The following is a 17,139-nucleotide window of genomic DNA, read 5'->3' as shown; positions in this document are numbered from 1 at the left end:
TTTTTTTTTTTTTTTTTGGCAACTGGGCATTCTCTGCCTACCAAGCAGGAACTAAATAAAAAGGCTGTTATTGTGCATCAAGCCATCAGTTTAGGAGCAATCACCTGTGCGTTCAGGATGTGCGGGCAGAGAATTATCCGCAATGAGACGCCGCTTGCCAATCAGGGTTATAAAACTCCTGCTGCACCAAAATGTGGCAGCAGTTCCTTGGGCTAAGGGTAGCCCTGGGCTCGTGAACACCCACCACGGTGTGGGTACTGCTCAGGGAGCTCCTGGGCTGCCACGGCAGGGACTACCCAGGCAGGCCTGCCTGCCGCGCTACCGCTAAAGGACCTGCCCTGGCAGCCGGGAAAGCTGCCCTTGAAACCCAGTTTAAATTTAGTGGGCTGTTGATAGTCAGGAAGTCAGACTACATGAGCATAAGGGCTTTAAAAATCTATGGCTTTATTAACCAGGTAAAGTGCCCTCACATCTGCAGCTTCTCAGCCAGATTCRGAGGCTAATGCTAAGGTATTTCACACTAGCTTAACCTGACAAACACCAGGGAAAGCAGAATCAGACTCTGGCCTCCAGATTTGTTGCACCAACATGAAAAAAATAATGCAGCTCTATTGATTATATTGGGTTTACACAGGCATATGTAGGCTTCCACTGTCAAAGCTGGCATCTCCTGTGGTCATCACTGGACACTCTTGGCCTAAAGAAACGTGACCTCCTTGTCTCAATGAGGCATTTCRGTCTTAATCTTCCCCCCAATTAAAATATCTCTTTTAATAATGAAGCACACAAAACACCCATATTTTGCTTTTGAACGTCCCATACACTGCTGGCCCATGGCTCAAAACCCAGTTTGCTAATCATCACACTCACCAGCRCTGTCTGAGCAGCCCCCAAAGCTCCTGTTCACCCATGGTGCCGGGGTCATTTATTACCCTGAGGAGCCGGCCCTGCTTGCAGAGCTGTCTGCGTCTCAGGCTGCGCTGTTCATGTCAGTTCTCAGCGAGGACGTCAATAAATGCTGCAGACAAAAGCAACACCGTCACCGACACCAACAAAAAGGCAACWGCTAAATAATTCCTAGAATGAGTTGTCAGAAACCTTTTATTTACTGATTCCGTGCATTTCATTTATTTCTGGCAGCAGGCCAACCTTTCTGACAGTTAAGATTTATTGATTTAATTGCCTAGGGTAACCATGCAATAAAATCATCTCAAAGATAAATTTTCATGGCACTGTGCAGCATTGAAGTAATTTTTCAAGTGCTATGGCTATATTTCTGCAGGTTACAGGTGCAAAATTTGCTTAAAGCAGAAATGGCTCATTATTGTAACCCCTGTGCATCAGTGTGGTCCCTTCTTTGAAACTCTTTTTTCCTTTTTTTCTCTCCTTATTTCTCTTACTTTCTCTCTCCCCCATCCCTCTTTTCTTTTTTTTTTTTTTTTTTTTTTTTTTTAAGAGGGATAGTACAGGTCTCTCAGAAGAAATGATATTTTCTTAATTGGTTCATACATGCAATGCCCAAGAGAGGTGAAGTTTCAGTTTAATTAGTAGTGGGCTTAGAGGTTATTTACAATGTTATACAGAAGCATTTGTACCAGCTGTGAGATGCCTTTTTACGCAGGGGCCTTGCATGGTAGACGATTGCCATTTGTGACATTATAGTTTATTGAATCCTTAGATCTTTTTATTTATACTGTTAAAGGGCCCGTTATAGTTCAGAACAAGGAGTAAATGAAAATCTCTGATTAATTCCCAGGCTAATGGCAGCATTTCTGAAGCCAGTGATAGCATAAACTTTAAACAATGATGTGAAAAGTTTTCTGAGTCTCCTATATTTTTGTAAGGGGCAGGGGCCCTTGTTTGGTTTGAGTGCAGCATTTAATGGCCTATTAATCTGGCAGCCTCGGGAGCGTCCCTTGCCAGATCCCAGTGCTTAATTTGGCTGTCCTGCCCCGCTGAGGACACTTGGCAGCCACGAGGCCAGGGTGCTGCCAGCGCGTCCATGCGTCCAGCACCCGCACGTCAGCAAGAGAAGAAAACAACACAAGGCCTCAGCTTGGCCAAAATCTCACGTGGTGCTGAGCACGTCCTTGGGACACAGGGGCCCAGCCAAAACACAGGGCCCCCAGACAACCTGCTGGTGCCGCAGGCTCCCGGCAGGACAACTGCTGTAGTCCTCGCTATGGGGCTCTCCTCAACCACCACGGACTCTGCAGCTGCTTCTTCCAACAAGAGTGTCTGCTCTGATCACTGAAGAAGAAAAGTCCTTCCTTCTTTGATGCTTCTCCTGGCAGTGGGACAACTTGTCTTTAACCAGGACACCCTTTATGCGCCATTTATGTGCTAAGAAATGTATTTAAAAACCAGCATGGCTTACCAGAGGGTTTGCTAAACAACAACTTGTTGTCATTAGCCAAAGTCACAGCCTGCCGTCCCCATGCAAACTCTCAGTAAGCCCAGAGCCAGCCCTCAGCGCCTTGACCAGCTCACGGCCATTGTGGAGCCCTCAGGGCCTCTCCAAWGGCGACACCCCCGAGGCAAGGCACGTGGACGGGTGTGGAGGCCGCGCAGGCCCCATGGCGGCCCTGCCTCCACACAGGACAYGGCCGGGCACGGCCCTCTCAGCTACAAAAAAGTCCTGAAGAAATAAAAAGATACAAGTGGCCTAATTCTGTGGCAATGAGAAGTACAACTTTGGCCTGTTAACTGTGGTTAACTTCGAGACAAACATCATCTGCCATGTTTTGTATCCACAAGGGAAATTTTGTCCCCCCTGTTTTCAAAATCGCACGATGTGAGGTGCACAGACAGTGTTTATGTTATCAGTGGTAGTCTACAAGTGACTGAGATAGAGGGCTTTGCAAAACACGGTTWCATCCTCATCATTATTAATAAAATGTGAAAGTAGCTTGATGGATTGTTTTCCTTCAGCAGGGAGAGAGCCCAGAGCTGAGCTCTGCTCTGCTGACAAGATCGTGGCTCTCACCTAGAAAACGCCGCCTCAAAACCCAGGACCTTTCCACTTGCGATTTACCCTCCTTGACCTCTACCCCTCTGACTTCAGCCTTTCATTAGGGGAAATACCAAGGCAGGTTGGATACATTAGAAAGAGTATTAGTGAGAAAAGAGGCAGCTGAATCAATAATGTCAGTAAAGGTAGACCTATTTATAGAGAAACAATGTCAGCATATGATAAMCCTGTGAGTAAATTGGCTGAAAGCCCAGAGCTTTGTACTGGTTTGGCGAGCTGCAAGGGGGCTGAGCAGCTACACGCGCGATCAGTAATCCTGGGGCACGGAGATGTCAGCCCTGCCACCCAGGGAGGAGGAAAAGAGCAATGCCCGGTCGCAGGCAGCGGTGTGCACGGGGAAAGGAGGAGAGCAAGCGGGTGTATTTCCAACTATTGGCAAATGGAAACACCAAGTCCTCTAAAGCTGGGCTGCAACAGTGAAGACAAAGGTCCATGTTCAGAGCCTTTAAAACATGGGGCTGAGCAGGCTTTGAGCCATGCAGACCACCCACCCGCAAGCACACATAAAGCTCAAGGCGCCAAATATCAAGAGAAACCTCCAAATCCAAGACAAACTTGTCCAAGTATTCAGAATAAATATTTCACATATTCTGACAGACACACAGATCCCTCCATTGCTCACCGAGAGAAGAAACTTGGCAGCTTCACAGAAAGTCTGAATTACCCTACCCAATACCCAACTTTTTTTAAGAACATCCTTAAAACAATCTGAATAGTCTTGAGTCTATACTAATAAACAGTTGCAACTGGGCTACTAGGTATGCCATCTGATTTCTCTTCATTGACTCATAAGAAAGTCAAGGGAGATGACCTTCACTGAGGTGAAGTTGGCACTGTATCAGTTCTAAGGGTCTTTGTGGCCCTCAGTGAAGAAACTGTGTCTGAATATACCCTTGGCAATTCCTATGAGAGTTCTTTGGAAAATTTTAAAAAGAACAACATTTCTGTTGTACTTGATTTGTTGAACAACCTTTTATTTCCAAAGCAAAACAATTTTTTAATTTTTTTTTCCAGTTGCCAAAATACTCCCCCCTCACTGCAAGCAAGTTTTGGCCAACTCCTTTAGATTTTTCCACAGAGCACTCAGTAAATTTTATTTTATGATTTTATCCTGGATTCCAAAGTGTGTGTGTTTTCTTTTTTCTTTCTTTCTTTTTTTATTTTTAGGTCTTCAGATGACTTCAGTGAAGTAGGATGCACCAGATGCTGTGAGTGGTTACATTTCTGCTTAACTCACTCTTAAACCTTTAAATTTTGCATTCCACTGCTAATACAAAGAGACTGATGACCCAGGGATGTATTAGCCGAAACAAGATAGACTCACATATCTGTCAGAAATAGCAGTCAAATTGAGGAGCCGTCCAACACACCCATTCAGAAAAACAACCGGTGAGATCAAGCATCTGCACTGAGCACTGCAAATAAAAAGGAGATGCGTGGAGCCAGGTGTACATACAGATGTATCGACATCATAGTGCAAGAATGAGGATGTCTGTGTGTTCCCAACAAGCACACAAGTGACGACAGTCCCAGGGTGAGGCCTCCATCACAGCCCATGAATGGTTTGAGCCCTACCAAGAGCACACCGTGACTTACTGCTGACTGCCACGATTGCAGGCAGGAGCAGGGGGCCACACCGTGAGATCATGGTCATCCTCACCAGGCATAGGAGTCACTTAGCACATACCAGACTGGGCTTAGAGAGCCTTATGATTGGTGCTGTCTGACAACCACATCCTAAACCTTGCCGGGGTCTCACAGTTTTATTTAACTAGCCCCAATATTCAGTATAGAACCAGCTTAGCCCAGTTCTCATCCCAGAGCAAATGTGCACTAGATATCCAGAATAGAACATAAATAAAGAGGGAATGGCTATAAATCATCTTTAGACCTTCTACTGAGGCATACTGTGTTCACAAACATAGCATAAACACCTTTAAAAAGCTCATTTTTAAAGAATTGGCACTGCAAGCTCTTTCAAAGCCCCTGTACTTTATTAACATTGAGAATGTGTCCTTTGATATAAACTCTTCTAGCAATGATTCAGATGAATTAGTACAGGAAAATCTTGCTGAGTTGGAAAGCACTGAATCGGAAGCAGTGCAGGCAGTGAATAATGAAAGTAAACCATCATTCTGAAGTATGACTAATGGTGACATGGCCTGTCTAGAAGAACAAATAACCAAAAGACATACAACTTGGCCCCAAAACAGGGCTGAACTATTTTTGAAATGACTTCACTGCTGTATGAAGACTATTAACCAAACAGAAAACCCTGCCAACTTGTGGACTACAAGTCCAGAGACGGAGAATTTCACTTGTCCACTTGAGAGATAGATGATTCACTTTGTAAAAGAGCAGGACTTATTACTCTTAGAGGCAWTATTAATAGATCCATCCAAAATCGCCCATGGAACAGATCTATCGACAGTGCCAAAGATCCTTAGCTGAAAAATGTGCAGAGAAACTTGCATCTGCAATGTAGAATGCTGCTGCAAAGTGATTACATTTTGTGGCACCTCAAATGCTTTTATCAAGGGATGACTTGACAAGACATCAAGATAGCTAAATGCTTCAGACTCAACGTCAATCAAAACCTTACATGTATTATTCAAGGTGCACACCGAGATTCAGCTGGGAAAAGGAAAAAGTATTAAAYTGAGGCTTATGGAGAGCGTGTTTGGGAATAGATAGGAGATATCTTTTGCAATCTGAGTACACATACTGTGCAGCTTGAGCCAGATGCACCCAGGGCATGATTGCAGTAACTGCATGGGGAATGCATTTGAGCTGTAGTGTCCCTTCAGGAATCCACAGGTGAATAAGTTGCACAGACATGGGATGGCCCCAGGACCCAATTATGGCTGCTAGTCCAGCAGATGATGGCTGCCAGATGCACTCATGCAAAATAAGAAAGCTGCAACCAAGATAATATCTTTTCTTTCCAACAAGAAGGCTGGCACATKTGAGTTGAGATTTAGCACTGTGACATCCATTTGAATGTGCCAAGAGAGAAAGTGCTAATTCTCCATCAGTAGGAAGGCATCTCACTATATTTTGAAGTTCAAACATAACTGAAGAGGACTATAACTCACCCTTTGAGCATCACAGCACACTTGCACCAATGCTCCAGTTCTTTGGGGTGGCCAAGGAATAAATAACTCACGTTTTCAGCAGTCCCCAGGAACTAGAAAAGCTTTTTTAAAAGTCTRTCTTGGTGCAAGCAGAAATGGCTGTTGACCACAGCAATGCTCCCTGGGAACAACATGTGTCCTGCTCTGAAGTGGAAGCTGTAGATGAAGCCTCCACTGAAGGTTTTTTCAGGCCTCAGAGCTGTATAAAAGGCACAAGCTCATTCCCATAAAACACTAGGATGACAATCATCCTCTAGCTTAAGCGTCAAAGTCAACTTTCCCACAAAAAGTTGTTTCTAGCTGAACAAACTAGAAGAGAGAAGTAACATAATTCTGTGCATTTATACATGTACACATATTTATGCTTTCTAATGGCATCAGTCCCCTAAAGTACATGGGTAAGAAGCCTGGCAGATATATTAAATTTAGTAATCTCAGATTGGCCATTATAGAATTCCCAGTCATTCCTTTGGGATCATCTTCTACAGACACCTCTGAGCATCTGACCAAACCCTGGGAATCATCTTCTCCATGGAAGTGATCTAAGTAGAGGCCAGACATCAGACAAGGCATCACTGACAGCATCAGGCCCGCAAATGGCCGGTCACTGGGCACTGACACTGTGGTTACACTAACAAGAGGAACACACACTGTCCTTCCCTCTGTGCAGCCTGTCTGGAATAAGGGCCATCACTTGAGAAAATGATAGGGTTGAGTTACTGCACTGTTAAAAGTAGGAGTGAAATGGAGGTAAACAAAACTTCATGCTCGATCTGCTGTCTCCTTGCAACTGGCTAATTGCCTTCCATGCCCAAAGGCTTTACAAGGCATGAGTGGAGCAGAATGAGAGAGRATTGCCTTAAGGTGTTAAATATACCTATTAAGAGGAAAAAGCAAATTTTCCTATAGGGCATGCATATCAGTTAAACCTTTCAGTGGGGATATTTCACTTGTGCTCCCAGCATCAGCACWGGCTATATTACACAACTCTATTTATTCCTTTTAGTTAATATGAATGAGCTCTTATCATAGCGATTATTACATTTTTATGATGTACATAAAGTGTCTGATACAGTTAAGAGATAGGGGTCACTGTTCAAGCTTAGCTCAGCATTTAGCAAGCTTTTCCTTCCTGGATGTTTTGATTACTTAGTAAAGTCTTAACCAGTACAACACAGCGAAAGACTGGAAAGTTGCAGGGAAATTTGCAGGAGAAGGGGGAGGGGCTGTGTGTGAAGATATATGCATTATTATAAAGCTCAATAAATAATCAAGTGAAATCACTGGCATTTAGGACCCTCCAGAGAGGAGTTTTCCCAGCCAGCTGCTGATTCGCATTCCCTGAGTAACTCCAGATTAAATCCATTGACGCTGTAGAAGTGTATGTGACATCAGAAACCCACCATGTATTTCCAAAATGCACGTTAATTGGCTCCAGACAGCAGCAAGGGCTTTCTACATGGCTCCAACTGCAAGCCTGAGCCCCTGGGATCTTCAGCTCCTGCATCACCATGCGGCACAGAGGGAAAGCAGGAACTGAGCTCTGGGAATGATGTAAGATGTCTTCTACTTCCATTTTATTGAGAGTTCCCATAAAATTCAAAATCCAGCTGTGCACACTGGTTCAGGCTGCCTATTAAAAGGGCGGCATTTTTTTCATGCTATGATTGATATGGTTTTAGGCACATCTGTGTACTTACTTAGCCCCCTTCCTTCCACCCTCTCCATCTCAAGCCAATGCCTAGACATGAAAAGTGGGAATTTGTCTTTTGTACGTGAGGGTATAAAAGGTTTCCTGACTTCTACTGAAGGACAATAAGTGGTGGGGCATTTGGATTCCCCTTCAGTGCTTATTCTGCCCTGGTATTACCCAAAGAAAAGCTTGAGGTCCAGCACAAGGGGAATCAGCCCCTTTCTTTCCCTACCTCTGAGGCACAAGAAGGGCACATGTGACAACAGATAATCTAAGGCTTTAKTAAAACACCAGAGAATGCATTTCAAGCCCACATTTCAGTAAACATTCTCCAGAATTTGTGGCTATTTATCAAATATGAATGTGCTTTTCAGGACGAGGATCTCATTTCCCCCTGGTGTTTTTGTTCTAAAAATAATTGCAAGTGACAATACAGAGAAAGATGATGTTTCAACTTCATGTTTAAAATAAATATAAGGCTGTCATCAGAGCCGAGCTGTCTTCTGAAGATCCCTCTCACAGGAGTCAACAGGCAGCTCTACTGATAGAGAATTGTGTTCCATTATTGATTAGCTTTTAAGTTCTTGTTACATATTAGATTAGGATGGCAGTATGCATAGGGAATGAACAGACCAATTACAGTCTAAAACAGCTCATCTCAAACTGGTTTAGAATTTTGATATTGCAGCAAGAATTTTAGGGAAATTACAGTGTATATTAAGAAAGCTTTCATATGTATGAAAGCTTTCATTTACATTTTTATTGCATGTCTTTTCATCATGGGGAGGGCAGCATAGCCCTAGAATCAGAGAATGCTTAAGGTTGGAAGGGACCTTTGGAGATGAGCTAGTCCAACCCCCCTGCATTCGCAGGGTCACCTAGAGCATATGGCACAGGATTGTGTCTAAGCGCATCATACATTACAAACATATATTAATATATTACAAAATATATTACATAAATTACAAACTAACCTGGATTTACCTCCTGCCCAATTATCTTTAAAAATTTGGCAGCTGAAAATTTGCTATATTCAGAGGAGTGAAGCAATTCTAGAGATCTATGATTAATTCAGCACATCTATGCCCAGGCACCCAGGGCGCCCTTGCTGCTGGCCGACAGGCAAGATCCCTCATTTAAATCCCTGCTAATGAGAAACAACCAGGACACACAGTGAAGGACCCTGGAGCTCAGTGGCATCCCCATCAGTGTTCCCAGCATTGGCAGCACTGAGGTCCCACCAAGTCACACTGCCAGAGCTCTGGCAGCAGCACAGGTCACAGCACAGTGGGGCTCCACCACAGTACAGCGATACAGGGACAAACATTACCTAGTCAGTGTGGAACAACATTAAAAGTTGATCTGACTTTCCCTCATATTTGCCTAATTAATCATTCCTCTTTGTAGGTTAATCTCCCATATGATGCGTCTGTTGACCACATCTCCAGCAAAGCATGGAAAAGGTCATCAGACAGATTTTCAAGGCATTCAAGTGACTCTGTGGGCAAATGGTTACCATTAGCCCATATTGCAAAAAGTGTGATTAAAGGTAAAAGGCAGAACCAGGTGGGAGTTGCATGACCCTAGGATCCTTGCCAAAAAAAGCCACAGCAAAAACATTAAGTGCTCCATGCCCACTGACTCATTCTTTCTGGAAGGAATTAAACGAAACCTTTAAAGAAAGGTTCTGTGCCTTAAGTTTTACAGTGCTAACAGACTCACAGTCTGCATATTAGTCTGCCACAAAAGCAGCCTGATTTTCCTTATTTTTGAATGGCAGTGAGCAATTTAAACACCCAGAAGTCTTTCACTCAAATAGCAAGTGTCACAGATGTAAGTCCAACTCATCACATACATCCATGTGCACAACTTCACTCTGGCTGCACAGGTTAGTTCTCTTTCTTTCTTAACTCATCTAAACTGTATACAAGGACTTGCCATGTGATTATACATTCCCTCCCCAAATAAGGATTAATTTTGTGAGGTGGTGAGTACAGTAGTTAATCCAGGAAAATATTTTTTGAATAGAGGCTGCCCACACATGTTTAAGTATATACTTTTTGGGCTGAAGACAAATGGCCTTACACGCTGTAGATGAGTACTTGCTGGCTGCAAATCCCAGACAGGGTCTTAGTAGATGTCTGCTCCACTTCACACATCTGCAGTCTAAGAGGGGAACCCACAGCTTCATGTGGGACAAGCCCAGCTGAACCAGGAGGAAAGCYGACTGCTTTAAGGCTGGTCGAAGGCAACTTACTACACCCAGAGACACTATTCCCTTGAGTTCACAAGCCTGCCTGCAGATCCCTCCGAATGGGCAGGGGACATGCCTAAGGTCAAGGTAAATGACATGGACTAAAACAGCAATGAAGAACTGGATGCACATCTTCTCAAACTCTGAAACCAGCCTTGCTCCAGGATATTGTGTGAGGAGCACACAATGAGCACAGGGTTTGCCTGCCCTGTTCCCACTGAAGTAATCAGGCATCTTACCATTTGCTTCGTCAAGACAGGCCCACGCTTAGTCCTGTAGGAAATCCCACCTGAGGCACTACTTGCAAAAATCAGCCATCAGTCCCTTCCAAGCTGTGGGTACTGCAAGGCCACACGCTCCTTCTGCACAGCATCTCTGCTGTCCAAACATCCCTTCATTTAGCCCACAAGGACCATCATTTCTGTTAGCAAACAAAACTTTTGGAAGCAAACAGACTGGGCTGACAAATGCATAATGGATGGGCTGAATTCTCATTACAGCACAGAGTTTTTAACAGGCTGCACAGTCCATCGTCTACTTTAAATAACTTTCTTTTAATTAAACACATGCACAATGCTTACCTGTCTAAGTGGGTCGTTACTGAGGAGAGAGGATTTAGTTTGCTTCTAATTGTACAGTTTGCAGCCTTTAAAAAAGACCAGAGTGTTGCCTTTAAAAAAATTCATTATTATTATAACCAACTTATACTTGTATATGTTTCTTTGCTTTCCTTTACCTTGATAAAACATAAGCAACTATGCAGCTTCATCTGTTTCTCTGAAGGTGTATGGGAAAATGCTGTTTTCAAGAAAAGCATGTTAATTGTTAAAAATATATAAAATAAAATACTCAGGGCATTTGAAGAGGCATTCTCACATATTGTTGAAATTACACGCAATGTGTGAAAATTTGCATAACAAATGTGACAAGATGGTTACTTAAGGGACTGAAACAGAAGGAATAAAATATATATTAGATACCTCAGCTCTCATTAATTATTATTCTGAATGAGATGCCAGGAGCAAGAGGGGTGCCAGAAGAAGCAATAGGGAAAATATATTATCGTGTATTTAAAAATCTTTAAAAATTATAATAACAATTACAAAATTATTGCACTCTTGATCTTTTTGAGTAGCAGAGCAACCACCTGTTCACACTTTTATTAATCATTTGCTTTCCTCTTCCTTAAAGATGGTCTGTAAGATCATTAAAGGAAAAGCTACCTGAGCAAAAAGTAGAAAAATTCATGTAAGACAGGAAAAAAAAAATTTGACTATAAAATTCATACTTTTAAGAAAGACTCACATATGAAAAGGCAGCTACAGTTTAAAAATGGTTTAAAGTAAACCATAATTTGATTTTGAACAACAGCAGTAGAAGAGAGTGATTATTATTATTACTATTATTGATTTTGTTAATTTGCTCCAAATGCCCTATCTTACCCAGCTCTGCCTTCTCAGTGCTTCCTAACATACTGTTGTGGTAGAAAGGTAGTTAAGACAGCTCGGTGGGTTAATGCATGTGTATTGTCACACACTCCCATCTCCTACCTTAGGCTCCTGTGTGCTCTTAAGCATTGCAAGGGCCCTGGCTGCTGCCCTTGTCCTCTCTGCTGATGGAGGGAAACACAGAGGCTTCCTAATGTTGGCTTCACCCCTTGCCAGCCACTGCACACAAAAGTAACATTGCTTAAATGCAAAAGCTTAAGTGCATTTTCCCCATCGGTCTCACTTAGATCTTGAATGTCTTCTGCCACACAGTCACAACTTTGAGGCTCCTTCTGCACTGTCTTGCCTTGTGGAACATTTTGGAGGGCTGTTCCTCTGCGTGCATGCTCTGTTTGGGAGTTGCTAGACTCAAATATGAACCCTGAGCTCAAGGGTGAAGTTATCCCCACCTTGCTGTGTCCCATGAGCTTCTCCTAGTCCATCTTCACATAGTACATAATAAAACAAGTTCAGCATGGACAGAAGTAGAGGAGAGGSGGGAACCTTCTCCATGGTGGCACTCCTAGTTTGGCAAACCCTTCTGCTACTGTTCCCCATCCTTGTGGAAATAACTCCATTCCTTGGCACYGACTTCTACCAATCAACTCTGCTTCTACCATTCCCAATCCTGGTAGCTGGGAGAGGAAAGATGGGGTATGAAGCATGTGGGGAGACCTGGCCCCAGACCGGGCCCCAGTTTGCCTCTGCTAGTGACACACAGAAAGCCTGTCACTTCCCTGGGCTCCTGCGTGAGCCCACTGGGAGAGGCTCAGTGTCCTCACCTGGGGCTTTGGGGTGTTCTGCGTCCACTCGCCCGCTCCCAGGACCTGCCCTACGGGAATTATCAGCAGAGATTCACTTGTAGGGCAGCGGTTTTGCCGCTGCAACCCAAGAGCCGAATAACTCCATATCACTGGGCTAGAAACAGGAGTTTTACTGCATCCACCCCTATGCTGTTCATGAGTTTGGCAGTTAGTAAAAGCAAAACCATTTAAAATCATTTTGAGAAGGAAAATAAGGCCCTTTCTAGGCCTATTATTTCCAAGTCATGTTTTACTCTCTCATTAATATACTTTTGGAATGCATGAGAGCTCCTTGCACCCACGGCAGGTAATAATGGCCTATTAAAAGACACCATCTCTGTTTCCTAATGCTCTATCAAAGGTTCATTGATGGAAATAGCCATCTGACTGCTCTCATCAGCTTTAAGGAATTCCATAAAAGAATGAAATATGCTTTCCTCATAATCGCTTTTGTACAAGATTTATGCCAATATAAGTAACGGATAAACCAGGCACTTGCTGAACAAGGCTCAGACTTAAGATGGGCCAATGCTAAGAAGGAAGTGTCCAAGAGATGCATTTCATGGGAGAAATCTGAAAGCATCTGCAAGAGTCACAAGTTAGCACCTACGCCTGGATAATTCCCTGCTGGAATAAACATGACCAGCTCCAGTGAGCCCAGAGGTACTGCATGGGTCTGCTCTTGTGGTAAGTTTGAGTCTTGGAGGCCAGGCTCTCGAACAGCTTACAGCTGACAAGAGCAACCTGACAGCATCTGGAAGATGTCCTGGTGTTGGGATATAGCTGGAGAGCAGGAGCATGTTTTGTGCCACCACAACCTGATGAAGCTCAATGCGTAAAGAGTATCACATGGTTGGAAAAAAAAATAATAGCCCCTTAATGCCTGGCAGCACTGTTCAGTGTTCTTGCCAACAGTAAAAGTAACATCAATGGGAATGGACTGCCTGATTAGTATTGTAGGATAATTAAATCCCATTTGCCAGCTATTCATCTGGTTTAAACAGTCAGAGGTGCAAGTCGTAGCTGTGCCTCTCTACCATTACGGCCGTAATACGGCCCAATAAGCCTTTGGCTTCAGGATTACCCAAAGCACAGGACTGACACTAAGGAGATTATATTTCTATTTCCAGCTCTGTTCTGAATTTTTGGGGTAGCCTTTTTTTGTCTGCATCTTTTCTATCTCCAAAACAAGGAAAATGATTCCTTGCTCAATGTCATTGCACTCTGGGAAGCAGATACTAAAGATATAAATGTCATTTAAATACTTGCAAACACGCTGCTGCCACTTTATATGGTAAAGCAATCMCCACACTCTCACTGAATGCAAATGTGCTATTCTGTGAGGGTCTGCTGCTGTTAACAGAGGCACATTTCTGAGGTTGCCTCACCTCTGTAAGCATTTCATATGCCACCTGTATGTCCACACAGTCAATTCTACCATGAATGAATGGGACTGAAGTCAGGCATGCTGAAGTTAAGGAATGCCATCGTGAAGGTTGGCCAGGAGGAGGACAACCTCACAGGAGAGGATCTGGACCACGCACTAAGTGTCATCCCACCAATTTCTGTGCCCAACCGGTATCAATCTCCTTTTCCCACTAATTGGTGTCTAGCCTCATTCTTCTTAACCAACCTGTCAAAATTTACTTCTCCCATGTCCCGGATTACTGCAGACTCTGCATCAACCTGATCTCTTCTTTCTCCTCAAGCCTAGTTTTTGTTTCTCTGCACTCAGCATCAGACTCTCCTGTCACAGAGCAAGCAGGAGGACTAGCTCCCATGCTCAAATTCACTGCCAATCTACACCACATTGGGGAAATGGCCCTACGAGAAACCCAGAGTAAGGCCAGAGGTAGCCCAGTCCCACACAGAGAAGAGGAGGCACTAGCTGGTTGGTCCTAGAAGGTGTGAAGGATGTGTGTGTTCGGAGGACAGATGCTTGCTATACTGTGAGCTGCCAAAAGCCAAGTCTATAAAAACATGCACACTCCCTCAAGCACTGTCTCTCTTCCTCTTTTTACACATATATGCATTTTAAGTCTTTCAGCATAACCGTGTTCAAGTATTATTTTCACCAGGAAAAGCCRATAACCAGCATGCAATATTTTACAGCAAAGGTTGGAAGCTTGTCAGAGCCATTAGTGAGAGSAAAGTATAACAGGGGAAGTATCAACCATTTTAGTAAAAGGCACACTTCTAATGCTGCAATTATTTATTCAGCTTCTCCATTTTTTTTGGCTAGTTATATTAAGATGACTTTATGGGAAGTGTTGCCAAATGTTTAAAATGAGAGCAGTTACATTATTTCAGTCCCAGGTTACTACAGTAAATTGTACATGCTCACCTTGGGTGTTCATTTGTGAACATTTGACATATCAGTGATTAATTAATATTAATAGCAGAAATCACCACAAACCCACTTCATGCTAGAAATCACACACAATTCTGGCTCTAATCACTAGGCACATAAAAGAACTTTAATTGATAACCCAGGTTAATATCCATCAGGAATGGATTCTGTAGGAGGAACAGAGCAATGTTCCCTGTAATCATCCTAGAGGAGATAGAAAGCTTGTTCTACCAAACATCAAAGGAGATTAGGCAGCAGAAGCCTGATAGTAAAGTAGCAATTATGGAGGTTTTTTTTTAATTCCGTGCACCTGCTTCATCAAAATAATAGGCATCTTTTAGCAAAATAACCTGAAACTCAGTTCACTGACTTTCAATTATCTGATGCTGGGAAATGCATCTGGAGAGACATGAAAAAAGGTGATAGACACAGAAAGAGAAGGGGAAAATTAGAACGAGGGAAAATATGAAGACCTATGTAAGTGGCTGTTATAAATATCCTCTGCCTCGGGCTGATTATAGAAAGGGAGTATTTTTGCTAARCAAGGACTGTGGCATCAGGCACATTTGATCCATTGGCCCCTGGTATAGCACCTCTGAATACAGCAAGCAGCTTRCACCACAAATGGAGCTGAACCTATACTTTGAGGGGGAAACTTAGGCATCACACCTTAATGTAAGCAAGATAAGCTCGTGGTAGCTTTCTGTAGACATTTCAGGCTCTACAACTCATAGCAAAATTACTCAGATTCCATGGGATTTGTTTGTTTTTTAATCAACAGTCTTGTGGGAGCCTTGCCAGGGCTTTTGATAAAAGGTAGGAGCAAGCCATTCAGCTGATACTTAAAGGTGGGCCTTCACACAAATATTTCATGATTGCTTGCCCAGGAGCCTCCGCAGATCATGTCACACAATCATAGAACAGCTGAGGTTGGAAGGGACCTCTGGAGATCATCTAGTCCAACCCCCTGCAGCAGGGACACCCAGGGCACAGAGTGGTCACACCATTAATCTTCAAGACAAGAGCTCCTTCTCTATGGGTTCTCCTGATCCCATGTGGCTTTTGCCTGAGCTAAGCCAGGAGACTCAAGGCAGAGCAAAGTCACCACCATATCCTCTTCTGCACACCTCAGCCTGGCTTTGCAAATCTCTCTGTGTAATCACAGCCTCCTCTTTGGAGCAACATCTAAAAGTCCATCCCTAAACAGACAAGTCTTGTGAGAAAAACCTGTGGATGAGCACGGCTGGGAACAAGCTCAGACTTGTACTTAGTGTGAAACTTGGCTCGTTGTGGGGCAGCGCATGGATCTTTCATCAAGAATCACTGCCCTACCCCACCTCGCGTGTACAAAGTAGAAATAATTCCATTGTAATTAAGTAGGAATTATTATTAGTAAATTCCAAATGAACCTTTGTAACATTATCATTAGTTTTCAATACATTCCTTATTTTATCTCATTAGAATTATTGGTAATAAGTGGTCATAACTGGATTGTAATTAAATAGGAACTAAAATATGACTTCCTAATGAACTACAGCAAAGCAATCACAATTTCAATATACATTAATTGTGGTACTGTTAGGAATACAGGCAACTTATTTTTAATGAATTACTACAAATTATTATGAATATATAGCCTTAGTCTACGGAATATTGTCACATCAGTAACTGTACCTGGTAGATGTCAGCCAGCTGTGCAGCAAGTAGATCTACTCAAGCAACTTGGGACTTGCAGGATGCTAATGCCAACAAAGGAAAGGCTGAGTTATGACATTTCCATGATAAACTCTTTACTCAGGAGGCTGCAATTAATTCATAAAGATGCCATTAGGGGTGCCATTAGAACAAGTGGACTAAAAGGCATTAGAATTCAATAGCAGTAATACAGAAGATTRGTGTATTTTTAAGTTGTTGGCTCCTGTTTGATTATAATGAAAGTGCTTTGTAATTTGTCTCAAGGTGGTAAACTGCATATGACAAGCCCTATTTTATTTATTCATATAAATTTAGAGAGAAAGAGAAAATACATATTAATTATGTAGTTTACCTATACAGCTTATTATATAGTTTTTATATATCTATACATAGCTATATTATATAAGTAGGAAATTTCATTTCTATCAGTAGTCTGCTTTCAAACGCCAAAGATACTGTGTGTTCTGCTTTGTATTTTACTGTTGAAGATGTGAGGGGCATTTGGTATGAGAAGCTGCATGTTATGAATGCGCTGGAAGTCCCGACCACCTAGCAGAGCTGCTGCAGCAGCAGCCCATGAGCTGCTCCTGCCCTGTTGGGTCGGGATGGGGAACATGAAGGTGACACTTGAAGCCATGTGCAGAGAGCTGAGCATGCTCGGGAGAGGGCAGCCCACTTCCTCAGCTCACTTG

General features: G+C 43.0%; 1 long non-coding RNA gene across 2 annotated transcripts in view; it reads right to left on the bottom strand.

Moving 5' to 3' along the window:
• LOC112947117 overlaps window positions 1–16,546 on the bottom strand; it is a 26,087-nt gene extending 9,541 nt beyond the window's left edge. The window contains exons 1-2 of one of the 2 annotated variants that reach the window (XR_003249342.1): window positions 16,427–16,546; window positions 871–1,018 (exon numbers count right to left, since the gene is read on the bottom strand). This is a non-coding gene — a long non-coding RNA (uncharacterized LOC112947117). Of the gene's footprint in view, window positions 1–870; window positions 1,019–4,355; window positions 4,439–16,426 lie in introns of those variants that run through there. The other variant, XR_003249343.1, reaches the window with a different exon arrangement.
• Window positions 16,547–17,139: the final 593 nt, after the last annotated feature.

This window comes from Nothoprocta perdicaria, unplaced genomic scaffold (genome assembly GCF_003342845.1).
Source record: "Nothoprocta perdicaria isolate Ctin4 unplaced genomic scaffold, notPer1 scaffold_22, whole genome shotgun sequence".
Classification (NCBI taxonomy): Eukaryota; Metazoa; Chordata; class Aves; order Tinamiformes; family Tinamidae; genus Nothoprocta; species Nothoprocta perdicaria.
The sequence above is the reverse complement of the archived record's forward strand: the minus strand, read 5'-3'. Positions and strand labels throughout refer to the sequence as shown.